Source organism: Canis lupus, chromosome 3 (genome assembly GCF_048164855.1).
Source record: "Canis lupus baileyi chromosome 3, mCanLup2.hap1, whole genome shotgun sequence".
NCBI classification, from domain to species: Eukaryota; Metazoa; Chordata; class Mammalia; order Carnivora; family Canidae; genus Canis; species Canis lupus.
In genome coordinates, this window is record NC_132840.1 from 17,364,153 (window position 1) to 17,388,812 (window position 24,660).

Here is a 24,660-nt window from a genome sequence, read left to right on the forward strand (position 1 = left end):
ACATGCAGATTCATCCTATCTGCATTTGAGAAATGAATATGCCCACACGAGGCCTTGACTAGCTTAGGCATGCCTAAAAGATTTGGCTTTAGCTCTTTGACAAAGTGAATCCATCTCCTTCATATTCTAACACACCACTGGAAAGGGCTAAGGCCAGATTCATGCATTAGGAGCTAATCAGACAGATCTCAGGATTCACTAGATCCAATTATTTTTGCTTAACACCACTTCATGAGGTCACCACAGAGACCCTTAATCAAACTGACTGTTTGGGGTAACTACATTTGTGTAAACAGAACTCTGAGTTGCTCAGTTGAGGAAGATCACTATGAATTTTGTCAATATAGTCAAGCTATCTGGACAACTCAGATTGAAATTTTGTTTTGTTTTTTAATTTCTAAAATACAAAACAAATTAAGTCCTTTCAACTAAAACCTGGAGACAACATAGCATATCACCAGCAGCATAATGGATATGAAAGAGCCAGAGAAAGGGAGATTTCCATCGGGCATCACTTACCAGATCTGCCGTCTTCAGTACGTTACACTGAGTGCCTCTAATCCTCAGTTTCCCCATCTGTTAAACATGGCAAAAACATCCTTTACTTCACCAAGTTGGATTCTAGTCATTAACCTATAGAAAGTATCTGTAATCTCAATGCCTGATACAAAGGAGGCACCCAGTAAATAGTAGCTTGATTCTCTAAATAGCTGCTCTGTCTGCCTAGCTTACTTTTCTTGAGAGCATTCATTTAAAATAAAACAAGCAAACAGACAAATGTCCTCTAATGTTCATTTGGAACACTGGACCCTGAAAAGGGCTTCCTTGTCTCTTGTCTCATTTGCAATTCATCATCATTGCCCTTATTCCTCAAATTAGATTTCCATTATACAGATAAGAATACTGAGGCCCAAGCTGAATGAGTAACTTACCCACTTTGTATCAGACTCAGAACTTGAACCCATCGTTTTCAGACTCTGAGCCCAGTTCTGTTGGTATCAGCAGGATCATAAATAACAGACCCAAGAAAATGAGCAGGATAAGAGGCAAAAGGTCACCAAATCCCCTAAGACCCATCCAGAGTGGCCTTGCTTAAGTAAATAAGTAAGTAGCTTGTTAAGAAGATCCAAATAGACATATGCACTTGTGGATCTAGGCTTCTCCCCCATGTAAGCAGCATCATTAAGCATCATTGTGACCTTCTGATTGGTTTCCAATATATAAGATGATCCTATAGTCTGAAAAGCTGTCCTATTTGCCTGGATTCCTACAAGGAGTCTGTGTTTTATTTCACTATTTTCCTGGGTGTGCTTCTGTTTTCTTATTTATTTATTTGAACTACTAAATTATCTAATTAGTGACATATACCGTTGACACATGGGCCACTATGAATATTTACTGCACACTTGTTCATGCATTTATCTAAATAGGTGGCATGCCAGAGCTATGTAATAAGGAATAATGATTCTTTAGAAGAGTTACAGGAAATTATAGAAGGGGGAAAAAGTTTTGCACAGTGGGTTGCAGCTTCCAACCACATCTATCAATTCTTCCTGAGATAGAGCAATTGCATAGTAATGACAAAAAATTTATAGTAATGAATAAATCAATACTCAGCTCTGCGGCAGTTTCAGATGTTACTTTTATAGGTCTTCCTGTGTCTATTACATATCCCTTAACTCTGGAGCTGAGAAAGTGCAGTGAATACCAACAGCTGTAGGAGAAAGGGAATAGCTCAGATTCCTGAGAACATGGTGATCCATCACCATCCCTTCTCAGGGAGACCCATTTATATCTCTGATCCCTAAAACGGAGCAGCTTACAGTGATCAACTACTCTGTGGACAAGTGTGTGTTTTAAGAATGGAGCTATCATTTCATGGTGAGCAATATGGAAATGCAAAAACAAACAAATAATTAAATAGGCATGGGTAGGATGGAGTAGGAGGAAGGAGGTACTGGCGGAGAGGGAAGACAGAGAAGAGCAGTTGTCTCCCAGGACTTTATTCATTCAGTAAGTATTAGCACATAATTGGCTGGATTGCCTACTATGTACCAAGCATAGTTCTAGGCAGGGGTCAGGCCCTTCTACAATGGGCCAGACAGTAAACATTTTGGGTTTTGTGAGCCAAATGGTCTCTGCTGCCACAAAGCAACTCTGTCTTTGTGGTGCAAAAGCAGCCATATACGATATGTAAAAGAATGGGTTATGTTATTAGGTTATATTACTAATGGGTTAAGAATAGCTATGTTCCCCCCAAAATTTATTAAGAAAGTAGGTGATGGGCTAGATTGGCCCATGGGGTACAGATTGTCCACCTGCATTTTCCAAAGGATGAGCTCTGCACCAGTGGATTGTGGGATGATTTGATAGGGACATGGACATGGCATAAATTACTTAGAATCACACAAGGAGATTTAATTCCAATTATAAGTCTCTTACAATCCTCTGATTACACCCAAGGAGAGAGTCTCTAGCCTTTACCATCTCTCTAACATTTTGTTAATCTTTTTCAGCAAAAAGAAGCTCCCAAGACACCCATCTTGGCAAGCAACAGCTTCTAGAGATTCTTTTGTATTATTCTTTTTTCTTTTTTTTTTTTTTTCTGAGTTTCCATTCATGGCAACCAATACTTATTTTTGTTTACCATTTAGAAAGGCAGAAACAAGGTTTCTTAAACTTGGCACTATTGACAGTTATGCGGGATCATTTTTTGTTGGAGATGTAAGGCTGTGTTGTATATTGTAGGATGTTTGGTAACATCCCTGGTCTCTCCCCACCCCTGGATGCCAGTAGCACAACCACGCCTCTACTACCAATTTCTTTGGTGACATTGAACAACTATTTAATCTTCCCAACTCATGTTTCTTATCTTTCCAAAGGGGATGATGATGACAGTAGCTCTAACCTGATTGAATTTCTGTGAGGATTAAATCAATTCATTCATGCAAAGCAAATGGAAGAGAGCTCACCTGGGGAAAGCATTCAATAAATATTAGGCGTGGTTATTTGTCCTAGTAACAAAATGATTCTGCTTTAAATATATTTATTTGTCTAGTAACTTATTCAAATGAGCCAATTTAAGGAAAATATTATTAAATAAATAATATTTCAGACAGCATAAAGATATGTCAAATTTACAGAGATGTTTTACAAATGCATCGAGGTTGTGAAGCTGATGTATTTGAAGAATGGGCTTTGGTTGGGTTTTTATCTGTGCTCTATTACTCATCAGATATGTGACTTTGGACCAGCTGCTGAGATTCTTTGACCTCTAGTATTCCCACTGGGAAGAAAATTATGCCTCCTCAGAGAGGTATTGTAAGGCAAAATCAAGATAATGTTCTCAGGCATTGCTCAACACAATGTAGGTACTCAATAAATGTTACTTCTTTCTCTCCCTGTACTGGTTGTTAGTAACTCTTACTGGTTGCATCAACTATTTATTGCATAACAACCCTAAAGCTTAGTAATATAAAACTACAGTCACTCATTAGCTCACAATTCCACAGGTTAGCAATTTGGCCTGAGTTCAGCAGAGTGGTTCTTCTGCTGGTCTTAATTAGGGTCATTTCTATGACAGCAATCAGCTAGTGACTTAATAGTGGCTGTATGAATGAAGATGGCCTTATTCACATGAATGCCTGCAGGGCCTCTTGCTGCTATAGCTCTCATCCTCCAAAATCTAGCCTGGACCTCTATGTGGAGGCAGCTCTGTTCCAGAAAAGCAAGAGCAGAAGCATAAGGCCTCTTGAGGTCTAGACCCAGAAGTCACACCACGTCACTTCTAGACCACATCTCATTAGTCAAAACAAGCCACAAGGTCATCTCAGACCAAAGCATGGGGAAATTAATTCTAATTCTGATGGAAGGAGGAGCAAAATCACTTTGCAGGGAGTGTGATTTGCTGGAGTCATTTCTTTTTTCTTTTTTATTTTTCTTATTTTAAAGATTTATTTATTTATTTATTCATGATAGACATAGAGAGAGAGAGAGAGAGAGACAGAGGGGGGCAGAGACACAGGCAGAGGGAGAAGCAGGCTCCATGCTGGGAGCCCGACACGGACTCAATCCTGGGACTCCAGGATCGCGCCCTGGGCCAAAGGCAGGCGCTAAACCACTGAGCCACCCAGGGATCCCCGCTGGGGTCATTTCTATAACAAGCTGCCATACTGTCTGCCTAGAGCTGCAGTGCACATCTTCCTCCTCTATTTTTCCATAAAGACATGTTGGATGCTGTTCACATGACTAATGTGGGGGTATTATGACACCTGTGGGGGTGTCTAGATGTTTACAAAACCTCCCAGATTACATGTAAAGTGTAAGATAGCACAAAAATTCACAATCATTGCTATTAATAATGGCACATCAAAAAAAAATAATGGCACATCAGTTCAAGGTCACTCACTACAGTTTACATTATTGCCAGGAGAGGCTACAGAACCCATAGTATTTCCCACTCTGTTCTAATCTATTTCTTCTCCTACAGTCAAGAAAAAAAAATTGTCAATGTAGCAATACACTGTGAGATTATTACAAAAGTTATTTTTTTTCTTTTTTTTAATTAATTTTTTATTGGTGTTCAATTTACCAACATACAGAATAACACCCAGTGCTCATCCCGTCAAGTGTCCCCCTCAGTGCCCGTCACCCACTCACCCCCACCCCCCGCCCTCCTCCCCTTCCACCACCCCTAGTTTGTTTCCCAGAGTTAGGAGTCTTTATGTTCTGTCTCCCTTTCTGATATTTCCCACACATTTCTTCTCCCTTCCCTTATATTCCCTTTCACTATTATTTATATTCCCCAAATGAATGAGAACACACACTGTTTGTCCTTCTCCGATTGACTTACTTCACTCAGCATAATACCCTCCAGTTCCATCCATGTTGAAGCAAATGGTGGGTATTTGTCATTTCTAATGGCTGAATAATATTCCATTGTATACGTAAACCATATCTTTATCCATTCATCTTTCGATGGACACCGAGGCTCCTTCCACAGTTTGGCTATTGTGGACATTGCTGCTAGAAACATCGGAGTGCAGGTGTCCCGGCGTTTCATTGCATCTGAATCTTTGGGGTAAATCCCCAGCAGTGCAATTGCTGGGTCGTAGGGCAGGTCTATTTTTAACTCTTTGAGGAACCTCCACACAGTTTTCCAGAGTGGCTGCACCAGTTCACATTCCCACCAACAGTGTAAGAGGGTTCCCTTTTCTCCGCATCCTCTCCAACATTTGTTGTTTCCTGCCTTGTTAATTTTCCCCATTCTCACTGGTGTGAGGTGGTATCTCATTGTGGTTTTGATTTGTATTTCCCTGATGGCAAGTGATGCAGAGCATTTTCTCATGTGCGTGTTGGCCATGTCTATGTCTTCCTCTGTGAGATTTCTGTTCATGTCTTTTGCCCATTTCATGATTGGATTGTTTGTTTCTTTGGTGTTGAGTTTAATAAGTTCTTTATAGATCTTGGAAACTAGCCTGATACATCATTTGCAAATATCTTCTGATACATCAGAAGATACATCTGATACATCATTTGCAAATATCTTCTCCCATTCTGTAGGTTGTCTTTTAGTTTTGTTGACTGTATCTTTTGCTGTGCAAAAGCGTCTTATCTTGATGAAGTCCCAGTAGTTCATTTTTGCTTTTGTTTCTTTTGCCTTAGTGGATGTATCTTGCAAGAAGTTACTGTGGCCAAGTTCAAAAAGGGTGTTGCCTGTGTTCTCCTCTAGGATTTTGATGGAATCTTGTCTCACATTTAGATCTTTCATCCATTTTGAGTTTATCTTTGTGTATGGTGAAAGAGAGTGGTCTAGTTTCATTCTTCTGCATGTGGATGTCCAATTTTCCCAGCACCATTTATTGAAGAGACTGTCTTTCTTCCAATGGATAGTCTTTCCTCCTTTATCAAATATTAGTTGACCATAAAGTTCATGGTCCACTTCTGGGTTCTCTATTCTGTTCCACTGATCTATATGTCTGTTTTTGTGCCAGTACCACACTGTCTTGATGACCACAGCTTTGTAGTACAACCTGAAATCTGGCATTGTGATGCCCCCAGATATGGTTTTCTTTTTTAAAATTCCCCTGGCTATTCGGGGTCTTTTCTGATTCCACACAAATCTTAAAATAATTTGTTCTAACTCTCTGAAGAAAGTCCATGGTATTTTGATAGGGATTGCATTAAACGTGTAAATTGCCCTGGGTAACATTGATATTTTCACAATATTAATTCTGCCAATCCATGAGCATGGAATATTTTTCCATCTCTTTGTGTCTTCCTCAATTTCTTTCAGAAGTGTTCTATAGTTTTTAGGGTATATATCCTTTACCTCTTTGGTTAGGTTTATTCCTAGGTATCTTATGCTTTTGGGTGCAATTGTAAATGGGATTGACGCCTTAATTTCTCTTTCTTCAATCTCATTGTTAGTGTATAGAAATGCCATTGATTTCTGGGCATTGATTTTGTATCCTGCCACGCTACCAAATTGCTGTATGAGTTCTAGCAATCTTGGGGTGGAGGCTTTGGGGTTTTCTATGTAGAGTATTATGTCATCGGCGAAGAGGGAGAGTTTGACTTCTTCTTTGCCAATTTGAATGCCTTTAATGTCTTTTTGTTGTCTGATTGCTGAGGCTAGGACTTCCAATACTATGTTGAATAGCAGTGGACATCCCTGTCTTGTTCCTGATCTTAGGGGAAAGGCTCCCAGTGCTTCCCCATTGAGAATGATATTTGCTGTGGGCTTTTCGTAGATGGCTTTTAAGAAGTCGAGGAAAGTTCCCTCTATCCCTACACTCTGAAGAGTTTTGATCAGGAATGGATGCTGTATTTTGTCAAATGCTTTCTCTGCATCTAATGAGAGGATCATATGGTTCTTGGTTTCCTAAGGGGGAAATACATCACAATACAAGCATCCATTCAAAAACTGGAAAGAACTCAAATACAAAAGCTAACCTTACACATAAAGGATCTAGAGAAAAAACAGCAGATGGACCCTACGCCCAGCAGAAGAAGAGAGTTAATTAAAATTCGAGCAGAACTCAATGAAATCGAGACCAGAAGAACTGTGGAACAGATCAACAGAACCAGGAGTTGGTTCTTTGAAAGAATTAATAAGATAGATAAACCATTAGCCAACCTTATTAAAAATAAGAGAGAGAAGACTCAAATTAATAAAATCATGAATGAGAAAGGAGAGATCACTACCAACACCACGGAAATACAAACGATTTTAAAAACATATTATGAACAGCTATAGGCCAATAAATTAGGCAATCTAGAAGAAATGGACGCATTCCTGGAAAGCCACAAACTACCAAAACTGGAACAGGAAGAAATAGAAAACCTGAACAGGCCAATAACCAGGGAGGAAATTGAAGCAGTCATCAAAAACCTCCCAAGACACAAGAGTCCAGGGCTAGATGGCTTCCCAGGGGAATTCTATCAAACGTTTAAAGAAGAAATCATACCTATTCTACTAAAGCTGTTTGGAAAGATAGAAAGGGATGGAGTACTTCCAAATTCGTTCTATGAGGCCAGCATCACCTTAATTCCAAAACCAGACAAAGACCCCACCAAAAAGGAGAATTACAGACCAATATCCCTGATGAACATGGATGCAAAAATTCTCAACAAGATACTAGCCAATAGGATCCAACAGCACATTAAGAAAATTATTCACCATGACCAAGTAGGATTTATCCCCGGGACACAAGGCTGGTTCAACACTCATAATCACAATCAATGTGATTCATCATATCAGCAAGAGAAAAACCAAGAACCATAAGATTATTACAAAATTTAAACTTAAGTCTATTTTCCTTAAAAAAAGAGAGAGAGAGATTTATATCAAATGTTAATTAACACTGTAATATCAGGAACAAATTGCATTAGGAGATCTCAAAAATGCTTTGGGCAGGATTCATTAGTCCACATAACTTACTCAAGTTAGGAATTTATTCCCACCCATTCTTTTTCAGTAGCCACAGTCTAAAAATAATGGCAATGTTTCCTTGTTACATTTTCTTCTCTCTGGAAAATGACTTTATGTTTAAATCTATATGTTATCAATAGCTGCACCACTTTCTATATGTAGGTTTCAAACACCAGACTTTCTGGCCACAAACACATGACTTTTAATCTACACACTCCAACAAACAGTGCTCACACCCATCAGAGTCTCCAGGCCTGGCTTACATGCTGTCATCAATCTTTCTCCAGTTTGGATTCCATGGTCCATCCCTAAAACAACCCCATCACTTCAGTTCCTGCTCCCCCTCTGTCACTGCTATGTTAAACCTTATCCCTGTTTAAATTCATCTCTCTTCTTGCTCTGTGCTTGGACCTGAGAAGTAGAATGTGGTCAGAGAAAAATTCATGACCATGCTTACCAGCCTCACAGATTTCTAGCCACATATCTCAAGTGGGCCTTTGGAATCATCTGAAAAGCCAACCATGATTCCCCCAAAACTGCCTCTTGTTTAACCAGATAACTACTGACACCTCCTCTTGTTTATCTAGATAACTACTGACACTGTCTCACTCCTCAGCCAGCCAACACTCACTGTCAATAGATGATCCTGATTCTTATTTTATGAAGAAACTGAGTAATCAGAAGAGTGTTTTCTCTTTCCCACCTGTATCTGTGCACGTAGACTCAACCTCTTCTGTTATGATGATCAAACATCTCTATTGCTCTCTAAACCCACTCTCCATCATCTACTCAGGGATTCTCTCTTAAAGTCACTCCATCCACTGCATCATCAATCTACTCAATTACCATCATCAGCATTTGAACATGCCCAAAGTGGGAGCATCTACAGATAAAGACGTTGCAACTCTGAGTAACTCAGAACACTTCGAAGGTTCCTCCACATGATTCCACTAAGACAGCTCTTATTAAATTCCCCAGTGGTCTTCATCTCCTTCAATCCAATTCCCATGTCTTAGACTGTGTGTCCCTGAGTTCTCAGTGCCATTGGCTATACTTGGCCCAAATCATTCCTCTTGAAATCATCCCTTACTTTAGCTTTCCAGTCACTATACTTCCCTGGTTTTCCTCCCTCATCACTGGCCAGTCCAATTTTCTGGTCTTTTCCCAGTCTTCAATGTTGGTACACATAGGATTTTGGCCTTTGTCCATTTTTCTTCCATATCTACAACTCATTCTCAAGGTGAACTCACTTGGACTCTTGGCTTTAAATACTATCTCTTTGCTGATGACCTCCAAATTTATATCTTGATATATCTAGCTCTGATGTCTCCTTGGAATGCTAGATTCAAAGATTCATCTGTGTATTTGTTATCTCCACTAGGGATAATTAATAAGCATCTCAAACATTAGAGATACAAAATAGAAATTTGTGATTTCTCTTCTCAAATTCCTCCCTTTCAGGAAATGGCACCACCTTTTACTAAGTTACTCAACTCAGAAACTAAGAGGCTGTCCATGTTTTCCTTCTTTCCATCATCTTTCCATCCAACCCATCAGTAATTCTTATTGGTTCTGTCTTTAAGATATAACAAAATTTGACTATTCTGACCACCTGAGTGGCCACCACAATTTTTTTTATGATTTTATTTATTCATGAGAGACACACAGAGAGAGGCAGAGACACAGGCAGATGGAGATGCAGGCTCCCTGCAGGGAGCCCGATGTGGGACCCAATCCCAGGACTCCAGGGTCATGCCCTGGGCTTAAGGGAGGCACCAAACTGCTGAGCCACACAGGGATCCCCAACAATTTCTATGTCAGATTTGTGAAATATTCTACTTGGTCTCCCTGCTTCCAGTCTTGCCTCTTCAGTTGATTTTCCCCACACAGTAGTCAGAGTGAGTTGTTCAAGATACACATAAATTGGATCATGTCACTCTTTTTTTCACAAAACTCCAGTGATTTTATATCACAGATGGAATTTAATCCAGATTCTGCATCTTGGCCTTCATGATTTTACCTCCACATACCTCTCTGGGCTCACCTCCCATGCTCTGCCTCACTCGCTCAGCATCATCATGTTCACCTTCGTGCTTATAGACATACCAGATTCATTCCACATCGGACCCTTGTATTTGTGGTTCCCTCTGCCTGCATCTCTCTCCCCCAAAACCTTTCAATGACTCACTCACTCACTTTGTTCATTTCTTGGCCCAAATATTACCTCTTTGGAAAAGCATCTCTGACTATTTTCCCTCAAGCAAACCTGTCATTCATCATCCTCATTCTTTGCTCTTTCTTTAAAAGACTCTTATTACCTGAAATTCCATTATACATGTATTTTATTCCTCACTCACTGTCCATGTCTCCACTGACACATAATTTCCAACAGACCAAGGACTTGTCCACCTCATTCACTGTTCATTGCACAGCATGTTGTGGATGCTAAATAAACATTTGTTAAATAAATAGTTGATATTATGGGCAGAAATAACAACTGTAAAATGTTCTCAGAACTTTTACTTCCTGCATTCATGTTAGACATTATCATTTGGCTTATACAAGGAAGGAGGCAAGAGAAGACATAAGCTTGTATTGGCATGTAGATTTTGTTTAAGTTCTTTACCTACTGCCTCTATCTCCTCCAGATTTAGATGGAGTTTAAGAAAATGGAGGGGTAGAACTATATAATGTAAAAACAGCCCCAAAAAACCCACAACTATCTAATCACGATACATACTAAATCATTAGTTTTGTTTTCTTTTTTTCTCCTAGTATTGCCTATAAACTGTCTATACTCCCATCAGACACATCAGGATTTGTAAGAACTCATCAACATTATCTATTACATAAAGACCTGTAAACTACCTATAAGCAGATTTAATTGATTTGATATGAACATTAAATGTCATCAATTCGTAGTGCGCAACTCATCCCAGCGACTGACATCTATCCAAAGCAAGATTTAAAGATGTTTATTTGGCTTTCATAACTCAGAGAGGAATCCTGGAATGGCGTTTTGACAAGTTTCTCTATATAATTACCATTGGCTTTCATATAGAAGGATTATTTGGGTGTAATGTCAAGTTTACTATCAATTGCTCAAGTAGGACTACTCTCTAGGCCCAAGCCTACTTGGGGTAGAAGACCAAGGGGAAAGATATGCTTTAGCAATATAGAAAGATGTTGGAAAGAAAACCCCCCTTGCTCACTGGAGTCTAGCTTCTTGCTACAATGGTGACACTCAGTTTGATAGGATCCAACTAAGAAATGTCCTCATGATTTCTTGGGTTGGTAGAATTGGCTTCATTCAGTCTCTTGTCCTATTGAATCAGCCCTCCCTGAGGTTATGTGTTTGGCAAAGCCGGGGTTAACAGTCTGGGGATGAGCAGACATTCCTCTACACTACCTGGAACAGCTATGAATGTTTTTGGTGCAATCACAAGCATTTCTTGTGCTGTGTCTTCCACATGCCTGGTAACACTGTATTTTCCCACCCTCTTCTAAGGTAGGTATGGCCCTGTGACTTGGCTTGGCCAATGAAATATAAGCATAGGTGATGTGTGCCACTTCTTGATGGAGACTTTAAGAACCAGTGCACAATCTGACATGTTTGCTCCCAGGGCCAACGTGTTTGTAGAAGCACATGTTGGAAGGATACCTGCTTCAGCCAGGAGCCTTATGTGACTCTGATGAGCAGAGCCTCCTGACAACATCTCTGTGCTAGAGATGTAGCTTGAGAAAGACAGACAGACAGATAGAGGTACAGACAGACTCAGAGAGGAATTGATTATGTTAAGCCACTAAGACTCATGGAGCATGTTTTCCCAGCATGACCTTGCCCATCCTGACTGCTTTCCCCTTCTGAAGCTTAGGTTCTGGAGAAGGGCTGGCAGCTCTATAAGCTTTGACATTAACAATTCAGTCATGGGAGACTTCTTGAAAAAACACGGTCTGTGGTATGGTGGAGCAAACAGGTGCTCAGACAGTCATTATGAGAAACCCCAGTAGAGACTGAGTCATCTCTGAAACACTTCAAGAATTTTGTCTGGCCTCCACCTTCAACAGAAGCCAAGTCTTCAGCTGAATGTGTCTTGTCCTCTAGCTCCTTGCAACTGCAGCCAAGCAGGGGACTGGGACACCCACAATTATGTTGGCTTCAGAGCACAGAGCACAGAGGTTGATTCACAGCATAGAAAAGGCCCAATGAGGCCCACACACACCACAGGGCCTTCAATGGCCCCACAGGCTCCCATACAGAGAGAATAAACTCCTGCGTGTCAATCACAGCCAGATTTTTGACAACGACTAGACAAGTCTGCATCCTGGTTCCTCTAGTTGTGTGGTTTGGGCAATTTACATCACTTTGCTGAGTCTCCATTTCTTCAGCTATGGAATGAGGAACTTAATAGTATATGCCTTAACTAGAGAGGTGAGACTCCGTGAGGTAATAAATATCAAGAGCTCTATACTATCTCTGTAACATATTAGTCAAACCATATGAAATTGCCATTTTTATAGAGCAAAAATCATCAACTTTTGGCAGTTTCATATGGTTTGACTTAGAAATGCCAATTAACAGGAGCTGGTTTCACTCCTGGAAAAAATTGATAATCCAGTAAGGGCTATTCATGTCTGTCATTTGTTCCCCCTCAGGATTCACAAACCAGGGAGTTTGGATCCTTCCCATTCAGCTGGATTCTCTCAATGGACTATATATACTAGATTATCATTAGGCAAATGCTGTCACTGAGTCTGTAGGCCACATGTTCTGGCCTTGGCCAATGGTCTTCTCTCAAGACCAAATCACCAGTACCTGCCCCTGGTTTTGCTTCCCTTACCTCTGCCCCACAGCATTAATTATGCCCCTAGATGGACTAAAATATATTGACTATACAGAACCAAAGAGCTGTCTCTAAAAAATTTGCACCAAGAATCCTAAAAGGTACTGTCTTTTCTGCCTGGGATATAGAAGCAGCACATGAGAGAATCATAAAAGAGTGGAGATTCAAAGTTGTCTGTACTGCCTACTGGACAAATCAACAGCATAGCCCTCTCCATTATTTCTCCCCACTTCCAGACTCAGGTTACTGTGAAGTAATAATGAACTCAATGCAGCTGTAGAGAGTAGCAGGCTATTTCCTGCCTCTGTGTATTTGTTCTTCCTATTCCTTTTACCTGGAATTCCTTTCTTCTCTTCTGTTTTCCTCTTTCCCACATCTCAAGTCATGCTTTATGATACACTAAAACTATGTGCTTTATGAGAGAAGGGATCTTGTCTACCTTGTCCATGGCTTTTTTTTTATGATTTTATTTATTTATTCATGAGAGACAGAGAGAGAGAGACAGAGAGACAGAGAGACAGAGAGAGAGAGAGAGAGAGAGAGGCAGAAACATAGGCAGAGGGAGAAGCAGGCTCCATGCAGGGAGCCTGATGTGGGACTTGATCCCAGGTCTCCAGGATCAGGCCCTGGGTTGAAGACAGCGCTAAACCACTGGGCCACCCAGGCTGCCCTTGTCCATCGCTTATACTCCTAAAAAGGTACCTGTATTCAATAGATGTCCATTGAATTAATGAGTAAATAAACAAATGAGTGAAAGGCCCTGCTCTAGCATCAAGTGCTTCAGAAAGGTTGGCTGGATACATGTCTTGCTGGTGAGGATCTCTTCCTATGTTCTCCTGAGGCACTTCTGTACATGTCTTAATCTTTGCCTTCACAACGATAAATGTGTGGCATTACTCTATTGCCCAAGGCCAGAGACTGTGTTTTTCACGTTAGAGATTCCCTGAGTGAAGCCTTGGGATCTGGCATAGAAGGTGCTCTGTAAATGTATCCCTGACTCTTTTTCTTCCCTCTTTCTTCTTTGGCTCTTTGCAAAGAACCTGGGCACCTCAAGCCCTAGGCTGGGAGAGTAGGGCTTTCAGACCCTAATGGAAAGATGAGTTCAGCTCAGGAAACTACCTACTGGGGAGGGGTGGAGTGGGGAGAGAAGAGAGACCTGTGCTTTTTACAGGCTACGTAGAGGACTGTGAATTCTCCACTTCTAAGCAAAATGGCAGAAGGGAAATATAGGTCTTCAAACAAGTGATTTATTCTGTATCAGAAACGCATTTACCTGGCCTATTTTGCTGAACAGAAAAACCTCAGGTTCACTTAGTAAAACTCAATCTGAATATTTCTATCCTTTATTTCCATACAGATTAGCTTCATATGGCCTTGAGTATAAACACCGCAGATTGGCTTGCGGGTTCTATGGGGGGAAAGAGGCAGCATGGAAGGGAGATCATAGCTATTTTAAGTTTCTTCACGGTTCAGCAGGCAGCTGCTAAGAGTTCTAAAGAAGCAAACAAAATAAGAAAAGTTTATTGATTAGTTTACAAATAACTGGTGTATAAGAAAAGGTACTGAATGGCAGGCTGGCTTACTGATGGCTTACTTCTTGCAGCCCTTTTCATTCTGTGGCCTGAGGAGAAGCCTCGAGGGGGAAATAAAAGCAGCAAAGCAAATGCGTTGTCTGGATAAATAAGAGTTTGCACCAGGTTAAAAAAAATAAACAAAAATAAACAGGACCCTTTATTTGTTGCTGATTTGGAAGGAGACCAATGTATGCCTACTCTTCTTCATCTTTTCATGAAAAAATCTTTTAAAATGTCTTTTTCCTCCTCTGGCCAACACAATAAGCTTGAGATGCTGGACTCTAGGTCACAGGTGACAAGCTTTGATATGGTCTCCTCTGGTCACCAACCAGTCCCTGAGTAGTTTTAGAAAAAAAAAAAAAAAAAAAAGCAAAAGCATTAAAACCATGCTTGTCCCTGGGCTTATAGCTGAGTGATACGGACCGGGAGAGGGAAGTCATTTCGGCAGTGGGGCGAAGGGGGTTGTGGCCCTGGAAAAAATAGATACAGGAACAACACCAAGATTGTAACCTGCTTTGCTCCGCTTCATTTTTGTGAGATCTTGGCAAGGTGCTGGCTGATTGGAAGGATGAGCTAAGATGAGGTGCACAAAAGCCTAGGGCCAGGTAAGGTCTTGGACAATGCTGCAGTCAGGGCCATAATGAGATTTTGGTCATGTGAAACTTCTAATGAGATCTGGGAGTAGCATGCAAGAGAGATGGCTATGATGTAACCCAGGCAGAGAGGCAGGGACCTTCTAGGCCCCACCAAGAGTCTGGTCCCAGGTCCACATACTGGCGTATCCCAAATGTGGAAGGGCTAGAGCATGTCAGATTCTAAACAGAACACTTATCAAGTGCTAAAGATCCCTGGATCACAGAGACAGTGTTCTTGTCATTTCAACTCCCCTTCAAACTTTCTGCTTATGCTACTAAGAAAGTCACCTTGAGCTTTGCTAATTTCTCTTTTTAACACAGTCATGGAACCCCAGGTACAGTGCCTATACAATCAGTTGTCACTGGCTATAATATGACTTTGCCTTTTGTTGACACTACATTTATTTTCCAGATCACCTTCTTTTTCTGGGAAGTGATTGTTTTCAATCATGTCAGTGATAAATGTATTTATTTTAAAAGAAGTCTTTATAAGTTTTTAAAAAGTGAACCACCTTAGGCACTCTCATACATTGCTGGTGGAAACATGAATGGGTACAAATCTTATAGAGAGTAATTTGACAATATTTAACAAAACAACATTTGCATTTAGCTTTTGACCCAGCAATTTCACTTCTAGGAATTTACCCTGAAGATATAGCTCCAACCATAAGAAAATACATGTGTACAAGTTTATATTCATTGCAGCATTGTTTGCAATTGCAAAATACTGGAAATAAGTGCTCATACACAAGAGATGGTTGAATCAAGTCCAGTATATCCATACAGAGTCAAGAACGATATCACAGTAAAAAATAATGAGGATGAAAGTTCTATTAAATGATAGGGAGCAACTTCCAGGAATTATTCTTAAGTGAAAAAACTCAAAGTATAAAGAATATCTATAATATGTTACCTTTCCTGTAAGAAGGCAAAGACCATGAGAAAGTATACATGTATCCTCCTAAATACAGAATAAGTCATAATCCAATGACCTTGCTTCTGTGCAGGGATAGGTGGAAAAGGTTTAGGAAGGGTAGAAAGATTGGAGGTGTGGGATCAGGAATGGAGAGGGGCATTTCTCTGAGGGCATCTCTTTATTGAGTTCGGATACCTGTAAGCATGTTAATGTTTTACATAAAAAAAAATCAACAGTGATAATGGAAGAATCCTAAAATGGAATACAAACAGTAACAGATGGGATGCCTGGGTGGCTCAGTGGTTGAGTATTTGCCTTCGGCTCAGGGCGTGATCCTGGAGACCCAGGATCAACTCTCACATAGGGCCCCCTGCATGGAGCCTGCTTCTCCCTCTGCCTATGTCTCTGCCTCTGTGTGTGTGTGTCTCTCATGAATAAATAAATAAAATCTTAAAAAAAAAAAAACAGTAACAGATAAACTAACTCTATATTGAGTGAATAACATGATCATACTGAAAAGAGAATAAAGAATGAACCCAAATAACTTAAATACAGTATCCGGATGACATCCCACAGACTAAAGACAAAAATAGCTGTACGCAAATATTGACATCTAGTTAGTAGATTTGTTCTTCACAGTAATATGGATTAGCAATTCTGAAAACACTCTTTGTGAATTCTAAGGTTGATGAAATAAGTAAATACACTGTGGATAATGGGATCACAGTTTCTCATGGTCAAAGAAGAAAGAAAGAAATGTGGAAAGGGGCCAGATCAGCGTGAACCCTGTGTGTTAGATTGGAATTAAAGGTATTAATATGAACTCCTGATTTATTGAATACAGAAGGATAGATAGACATTAAGATAGGTAGATAATGAGATACAGATGTGTAGGCTTATGGGTCTGTTTCTGTGAGCATACACATACACATATATAATATTTCTGTTTTGTAGCTCTGTTCACCAAGAGGGCCTAAAGCAATGACATATCTATAACAATGAGCTACCTGTTGTCCAGATCTTAGTTTCCAAACATCATTATTCTCCAAAAGAATCTGGGGCTTCTTGGAAAAATGGCTGATTTTAGAGCTATATCTGGAAAAGTCTAATAATGTGAGCTTGGAATAGTTCAAGTCAGAAAGTAAGGATGTACTACAAGAAATATGGAAACATATCAAAAGGACATAGGAGCCAGTTTGAAGGGGCTCTCCCTAGCAAATCTGGGACAATCTGAGTATCAGAATAAATGTGAGTCCATACTATATAAGTAAATACATAAATATATAAATAATATATTGTAATGGATAATAGAGTGGGTATAAAAGGAGAACTTAATATTGCTTGTAACAGAATGTCAGCTTACAGAGGAAAAATAAAGAAATTAGGAAATCATCATTTGGCAATCCTCATAGTAATAACTGATTCAGGCAATATTCATCAATCAGGCTTAAACTAATGGATCAGGTGTGATGAGAAATAGGATGCTTACTGAATCACAAAGTACCTCTCGCAGAGTATTTATTAATGAAAGAGAACAAGGATCATTTTACAGTGGAGAAATCCAGTAAATCCCACCTTATGGGGTGGTGAATTTAGCACCACCAGTAATGGGTTTTTCTGCCCCTGAAGCTCATATTTGAGATACAAAATCCCTGGTTCTGGTGTCAGTGGACCCAGCACCTGCTGGTCTGCCCCCCCAGAGGCCCCAGGTCACCCTTTAGAGCACTCAGCTCTCCTCTTCCTGTCCAGACACACTCCTTGGGGGCAACTAGGGGCATCCTAGCAACTGGCATTGTGTGCCTCTTGATACTATATTCTGCCCAAAATACATTGAGTCAATCCAAACTGAAGGGCATTCTTTAAAATAACTGGCCTGGACTCCTAACTATTTCAATGTCATGGACAACAAAGACCGAGGAGTTATTGCAGATTGAAAATTAAAGAGACATGACAAGTAAATACAATATTTTATCCTGATCCTAAAACAGAAAATATATGTATATGTATACATATATATGAATATGTATATGTATATGTATATATATGTATATATCTGTGTATGTGCATATATATATATATATATATATATAGTTTTTTTGGTATAAAGGACATCTTCAGGGAAATTAGTAAAATTTGAATAAAGTAATCACATCAATGATATCAAATTATTAATTTTGACATTTGCAGTGTGGTTATGTGAGCATGCTCTCAGTTTTAAGAAACACGTACCCAGGTCTAACGTCTACAATGTATTCTCAATAGCTCAGAAAAGAAAGTATACCTATATGCATATATACACATGCATACAAACTTATGTACGTATAAATAGTTCAGAAATTTTATATAAGAAAATAATAAAGTAAATATAGTAAAATGATAACATTCAGAGAATCTAAATGAAATATATATAAGAATTCTTATAAATTTTTTGTAACTATTTCAAAATAATAAGTTTAAAAAAAGTGAGTCTATTCAGTGAATAAGGCAAAAATCATGAAGAGAGCAAAAACATGACCAGAGTCTGGGAAAGACTATGGCTGACGATGGAGACCCAATAAAGGGTCCATGATCTACATGGGCAGCAAGGCCACAATGATGTATCAAATCTCATCCCTATCCCTATGTCAACCATAATCCAAGAACCTAAGTGCAACTTGAGCAGTCTTCTGAACATCAGGAAAAAAGCAGGAGGAGCCCAGACTTCTTTTCTGAAGGGTTGGCCTCATGCCTCCCAGTTGGGAGGGGAGAGGACAGACAGGCGGTATTTTAAGGCCTTCACTAGGCAGTAGTTACATAGGAATGTTCTTGCATGAAAACAAGGCTCTTCAGCCCAAAGCCAGACACTGGCTTTAGGGGATTACAGGTAAACTTCAATTTGAGGTGTTCAGTAACACAAAGCAGCCAGGATAAGGAGCAGAGCAGAGGACTCTCACACAGGAAGAACGGTATTTCCTTTAGGAGAATGTGTTCACATATGCAGTGATTTGCCCTATGTAGTTGAGCAGAAGAAAGCTATAATGTTTGAATTGAAGGGAACATAATGTAGTGGGATGTCAGAAAGTCCTGAATTCTAATCTCAATTCTACAACTTAGTAGATTTTCCCTCTTTTCTGAACTTTTTATTCATTCGTAAAAAGGTGATTGAAAAAAAATCCTGCTTTCCAGGGTTGCTTTGATTATTCAAGGTCATCTATTCAATAAATATTTATCGAGTGCTTATTATGTACCAGACATCATTCTGGGAAATATGACGTCACCAAGACCAGGGCTATACCTATGTGAGGATTATGTACTAGGGCCATGTTGAACTCAATGTGAGAAAGACCAGAAAGGCTGGGTACCTGGAACCCAGTGAGTATGTACTGGGGTTTGGAGGTTACAGGCCAGGCCGCCAGGGGCTCCAAGCTTTAGGAGCAAGATAGGGAGTGCAGGTATTAGTTAATAGCAGTAACAAGCTGTTGGAAGGCACTAAACAAGGGGATATCATGCTTAGCTGTGTGTAGAAACAAATGTAGGGAGAAGGCAGTGGAACAAGGGTACCAGTAAGTAACTGTAGTACTTCCAACAGGAAATAATGGTTGGGGTGATGAGGACAGAAACAGTCAGAAAATGCTTCCTTAAAGACCCAGAGAGTAAATATTTTAGGCAAATGGAGACCAAAAGGCAGACTGGAGAATAACAGGTACACATTTATATAAGCATTTAAATTCATTGCATTAAAATAAATAAAAGTCACTCTTAGCTCAAAGGCTATAGAATAAAACAAAGCAAAAACCAGGTAGCTGGCTGGACCTTCCGGGCTGTGGTTTGTCAAGCCCTGGGTCAGGGACAAAAGGGGAAAAGATGAAATGTGTAAGACTGAGATGACACATGTGTTTGCCTGGTGGGTCAGGGTGTGGGCAGACCTTCATGCCTCTCTAGTAGTGGTGAGCGTGCTTCAGAAGTCCCTGCTGCCTAGCTCATGTCCTAGAGTGATGGACCAGGATACAGGTATCTTGTTCAGCTCATTTTCTTCTTTTTATCAAGTGGATTTCTGGAAATTACATGGGAGGTAAGAGACTTTCTTTTGCATTTTGGGGCTTAGGACCACAGCCCTATTGACATTCAGGTAGATTTGGAGTTCCACTACTATATCTGCATTGGAGATGCCTGTGAACTTGCCTCCTGCCTCTGACATAGATATTCTATGGCTCAGAAAAATCCAGCTCATTGACATTTATTAAAAGGATGAGGGAAAGGATGAGAGGGACCAACCCAGTTGCCACCTGATTTATCTACTACAAAGCTGAAAGACTTGTAACTAAACACAAACTAAAAGCTGATCCCTGGCTCAGCCAGCAGTGAGAAGTCCACCAGAGTTCTCCATACAGAAATATCTCATCCACAGGGATTAATACAGCACATAATCTGCACCCAAACAGCTTTCTTCTAAAGTCCCCTGGACTCAAGTTGAAAATTGGCTAATTTTTGTCTGCTGGGCACCATTTGCACAGAAATATAAAGGAGAATATATGAAGAACAAGACTTGAGTAACTATAATGCATCAGGTAAAAAGACTTCTTTCTAGTTTAATCTTACAGTTTACTACATATTATATCACATATTATATTTGTTATATATATTATACACTGCTCTTATACTATATATTCTTGTATGTTCTACGCAAACATATATTCACTAATTTGTATATATACACCCATTCGGATTATAAATACAATGTTAATTTCAGAAAGCTTTGAAAGTTTACATTAAGAGGGAAAAATGTTCACTGAATCCTGATAATTACTAGTAACTTTTCCATGTTTCATTTGAGCCTTTCAAATTTTGGTTTTTTAAAAATTTCTGAGCGGGTCAAGCTTCTGTTGTTATTAACATACCTTCGACCTGAAGTTTTAAAAAAGAAATCTTGTTTCCTGCTTTATTGCTTTACCTAGTATTTTATCAGGAGCATTTTCCATGGTGTTGAGGACTTTGCAAAAGCCTTTCAATACCCGAGATGACCAGTAGGTTTAATATTAATCAACAAAATCAAACTGCAAAGTTGGATTAATAGGTGCTTTCAGCATTCCCTTATTATATATAATAATTTCTCTCTTCATAAATATTGTTGTGGCTTCCTACTGTGTCTTCAGCATAAATGTAGAGAGTCAAATGTCCCAAGTCTTCTCAAGGACAGGATGCCATCAGAAATCTCTGATTTTCAGCTTCTAGGTAGGAACCTAGGTGATAGCTGTTCTCTACCTTCACTGTTCCTGAATATTCATATTTTTAGGGAAGAGCTTTGTTAAAGCAATTGGTACAAAAGCTTTATTCCTTTGCTAGATAAATGTATTCATTTTATTGAGTTGCCTTTTAATTTAACTCCACTTTTTTTTTTTTTTTTTTTTTTTACACAGCTCTTCAAATGGAGTTATTGCTTTTTCATATCTGCAGTCTTTGGGTGCTAATTAATCTATCACTTTAAGTTACCTACAGCTCTGCTCTTGTTCTAAAAAGTAACTTAATTGTCTGTTTCAAATTATAACCACATCGATGATGATTGCGATGGTGATGATGACATAGTCCTTGGGTATATATGAAAGAAGGAGCCTCTGAGGAGTGGGGCCAAATTGTTCTGGAGATTCCAGGACTTGTCTCCAGGCCAGTCTCCCACTGACACCACCCTCCCCAGTCTGTGGGGACAGATTTGGGCTTGTGTGGCATTTGAATGCTCTTGATCTGCTCTTATGTAATAAATATGACTCATGGTACAGTATGAGTCACCTAAACCCGCGCCTGGGGCACCTCCGCCAGGCCTGTGGAGCTTCCCACCTGCCTTGATCCCTGTCTGACTAGAGATAGGATGACTCAGCGCCAGGGAAGGGTGGTTCTCCACAACTGGCTGGAGTCCTCAGCTCCAGGAAGCTTCGGGCTGGTTGCGCAGCAGCTGAGAGGAAGGCCATGCTCCCCATGTCAGCAGCGCCCCTCCAAAGGAGCTCCACACAGGAAGGGACAGCCCTGGCCAGCCAGCTTCCATCACCCGGGTACCGGTGTGGGGAGGAAACACAAGGACACAATGTCTGTTTAGATCTTCAGTGAGCTCTGCTTTTCCTCCTGGCCTCTCAGGCAGTCAGGGGGACATGGTTAATAATCGCTAATGCTTTCTGGGCACTTAACCATTTGCCAGTCCAATATAGTAAGTACAAGGCACTTCACATCTGTTAACATATTGAATCCTCACAAAAAGACCTTGAGGTAATAACTACTGATGTGGGAAACAAAGGCAGAGGAAATGTAGATAAAATTAAACATCCTTATATCCTGCAGCCCATTGACAAATAACTTGAGATAGGCAGATTATAACATTCCTCCAGGATCCTGAGTCTTCTTTAGCATATGAAAGTCCTTTTGGAACTTCCTTTATCTTTACTTCCCTGGACCCCAAGGTATGTAATCAGTTGCTCCCCACAATCCTGGGGTAGCAGGAGGCAGAAGGCAACAGCAGCTTTCTGTCCATGGATCCTGTACCTGTACTTTTAATAAAATCACCTTTTTGCACCAAAGACATCTAAAGAATTCTTTCTTGGTCATGGGCTCCAGACCCCACCAACACACCAACACTACTCCAAAAAACTACACCACTATCATGGTGCTCGTTTGACAAATTTGAAAAAGTGATTTGCTCAAGCTCACACAGCTGGGTAAGACGTAGATCAAGAATCTGAATCCTGTCTCCAGAGTTTTCTCTCTTAACCACTAGACCAGGCTTCTTAACCTGTAAAGTGCACATGAATCACCCAGGGATCTTGTTAAAATGAAGATTCTGATACAGTAGGTTTGGGGTGAGGCCTTAGACTCTGCATTTCCAACACTCTTGCTTGTAGGTGAGGCAGATGTTGCTGGTCCCTGGACCACATTTTGAGTAACAAGGCCCTATATTATAACATTTTCATTATGCCTCAGGCTATTCTTCAGTTGGAAAATATTTTTTTCCCTCATCCTTTCATTTGTTTACCCATTCATTGTTCATCTATACATGCAATCCTCATCCACTGAATCCTTTCTGTGAGTCCAGCACAGAGAATATGAAGATGGATATGTCTCCATGGCAAACATAGAGAAAATCAGTTCAACAGAGACAAAACCCCTACCATGGACACACACATACAGACACACAATTATAATAGAATGTGATAAGATCTAAAACAAAAGTATGTTCTTCTATAGCATGGTACACAAAAGAAGGGTTGACTATAACAGTGAGTCAGGGAAAGCACCCCCAAAACATGGTATAAAGAAATCCAGATAAGAGTAGCCAAGTGTGGTGTGTTCATGGGCTGGAGAGGACCAAGATTCAAAGGAAGGTAGGTCATTCTCTGAATTTCTAGCCCATCGTGAGTGTAGGCAGAAAAGAAGAGGCTCAAAGAATAGGCAAGGAACAGATCTTCTCTTTGCTAGAGATCCACCCTGTACCCCTTGACTGTTTTTGTGTCTTTGTTTATCCCATCCTTTCCACTGAGATTGTTCTCATCCAAACAACTTATCTCAAAAATTGGTCACGTCAAGTTCCAGTCCAAATGTCATATCTCCATTCTTTCCCCAAAGCTCTTGACCTTTGTGATCTGAGAAGAAACTCTTCTTCATGGTAGCTCACTTAGCTTTCATTTTGTGCCAGACAACTTGGTAAGACCTTTGTGAGCAATAAGTCATTTAATATTCCAAACAACTCTGAAATATACAACTATTATTTTGTTTGTAAATGAGGAAACTGAAGCTCAGAGTAGTTAAGTTCTATGAGACCATCCCCCCCCCTTAAAGTATAATAGCTGTATTAGAAGGCAGGCAGCTTATTACCTGCTAGGCAGTAGGGCCCCATAGCGGCTAAACCTCTCTATCACTATTATTCTCATTCATCCTCTTGACTATAAGACAGCTTTGCAGAATGAAGCATTCCCCTAACTAAATTGTAAGAGCCCTACAGAAAATGCTCTGGGAAGAAAGAACAGGTTTGTATGGCAGGAGCTTTCAGGGGAGGGAAATAAGAGTGGAGAACTAGGCTGGAGTGGCAGGTGGGGCCAGGAAAGGAGCAAAGATTGACAAGGTTACTGTGACTGCACTTGAGGCCTCTCTAGGAAAGGGCCTAAGGGACCCAACACTGTGGCCTTAAGAGGTTCTAAAGAATTTATCATCAAAATGGCTCATTAACAGAGACCATCTGACTTGTTGCTGCAAGGTGAAGCTGTCCACTTGTGGCAAAACAACAGGAAAGACCCTCAATGCATTCCAGGCCCAGCAGGAAGGCCCAGGCTCCTGGCCATGGAAGTTACCAGAGGAGAGTACTCCACTAGTGAAAGAAAAGAAAGCCAGGGGTCATTTTTTTCTGTAGTCTACACAGCAGGGTCTCTCCAACACCTAAAAGGAACCAAATCTAAGGGGAACAAATCATGTTACTGCTTCCCTAAAATAATGCACTCTAGTGCAACATTTCTCCAACTGTGATCCCTAAACACAGCATCAGCATCACCTGGGAATTTATTAAAATGCAAATTCTTGGGCCTTGCTCCAGACCCACTGAGTCAGAAACCTGAGGGGTGAGGCTCAGCAATGTATTTTAACAAGCCCTCCAGATGATTCTGATAGAGGATCAAGTTTGAGAACCACTGTTTCATTAATTAAGTAGGGGGCCCTTCTGTCAGCCACCTGAGGTTGCCACTTAGTAGCTATTACCTTGCTTCCTGCTACTTAGACCTTCTGAACCTCACTGTCTACACCTGTACAA

The 24,660-nt window shown here is 40.2% G+C and overlaps 1 long non-coding RNA gene across 17 annotated transcripts in view; it reads right to left on the reverse strand.

Annotated features, from left to right (window-relative positions):
• LOC140629701 (uncharacterized) overlaps nt 1-24,660 on the reverse strand; it is an 802,104-nt gene that overhangs the window by 378,666 nt on the left and 398,778 nt on the right. For all 17 annotated transcript variants that reach the window (XR_012027527.1, XR_012027528.1, XR_012027546.1 and 14 more), the window contains one exon: nt 520-576. This is a non-coding gene — a long non-coding RNA (uncharacterized lncRNA). The remainder of the gene's footprint in view (nt 1-519; nt 577-24,660) is intronic.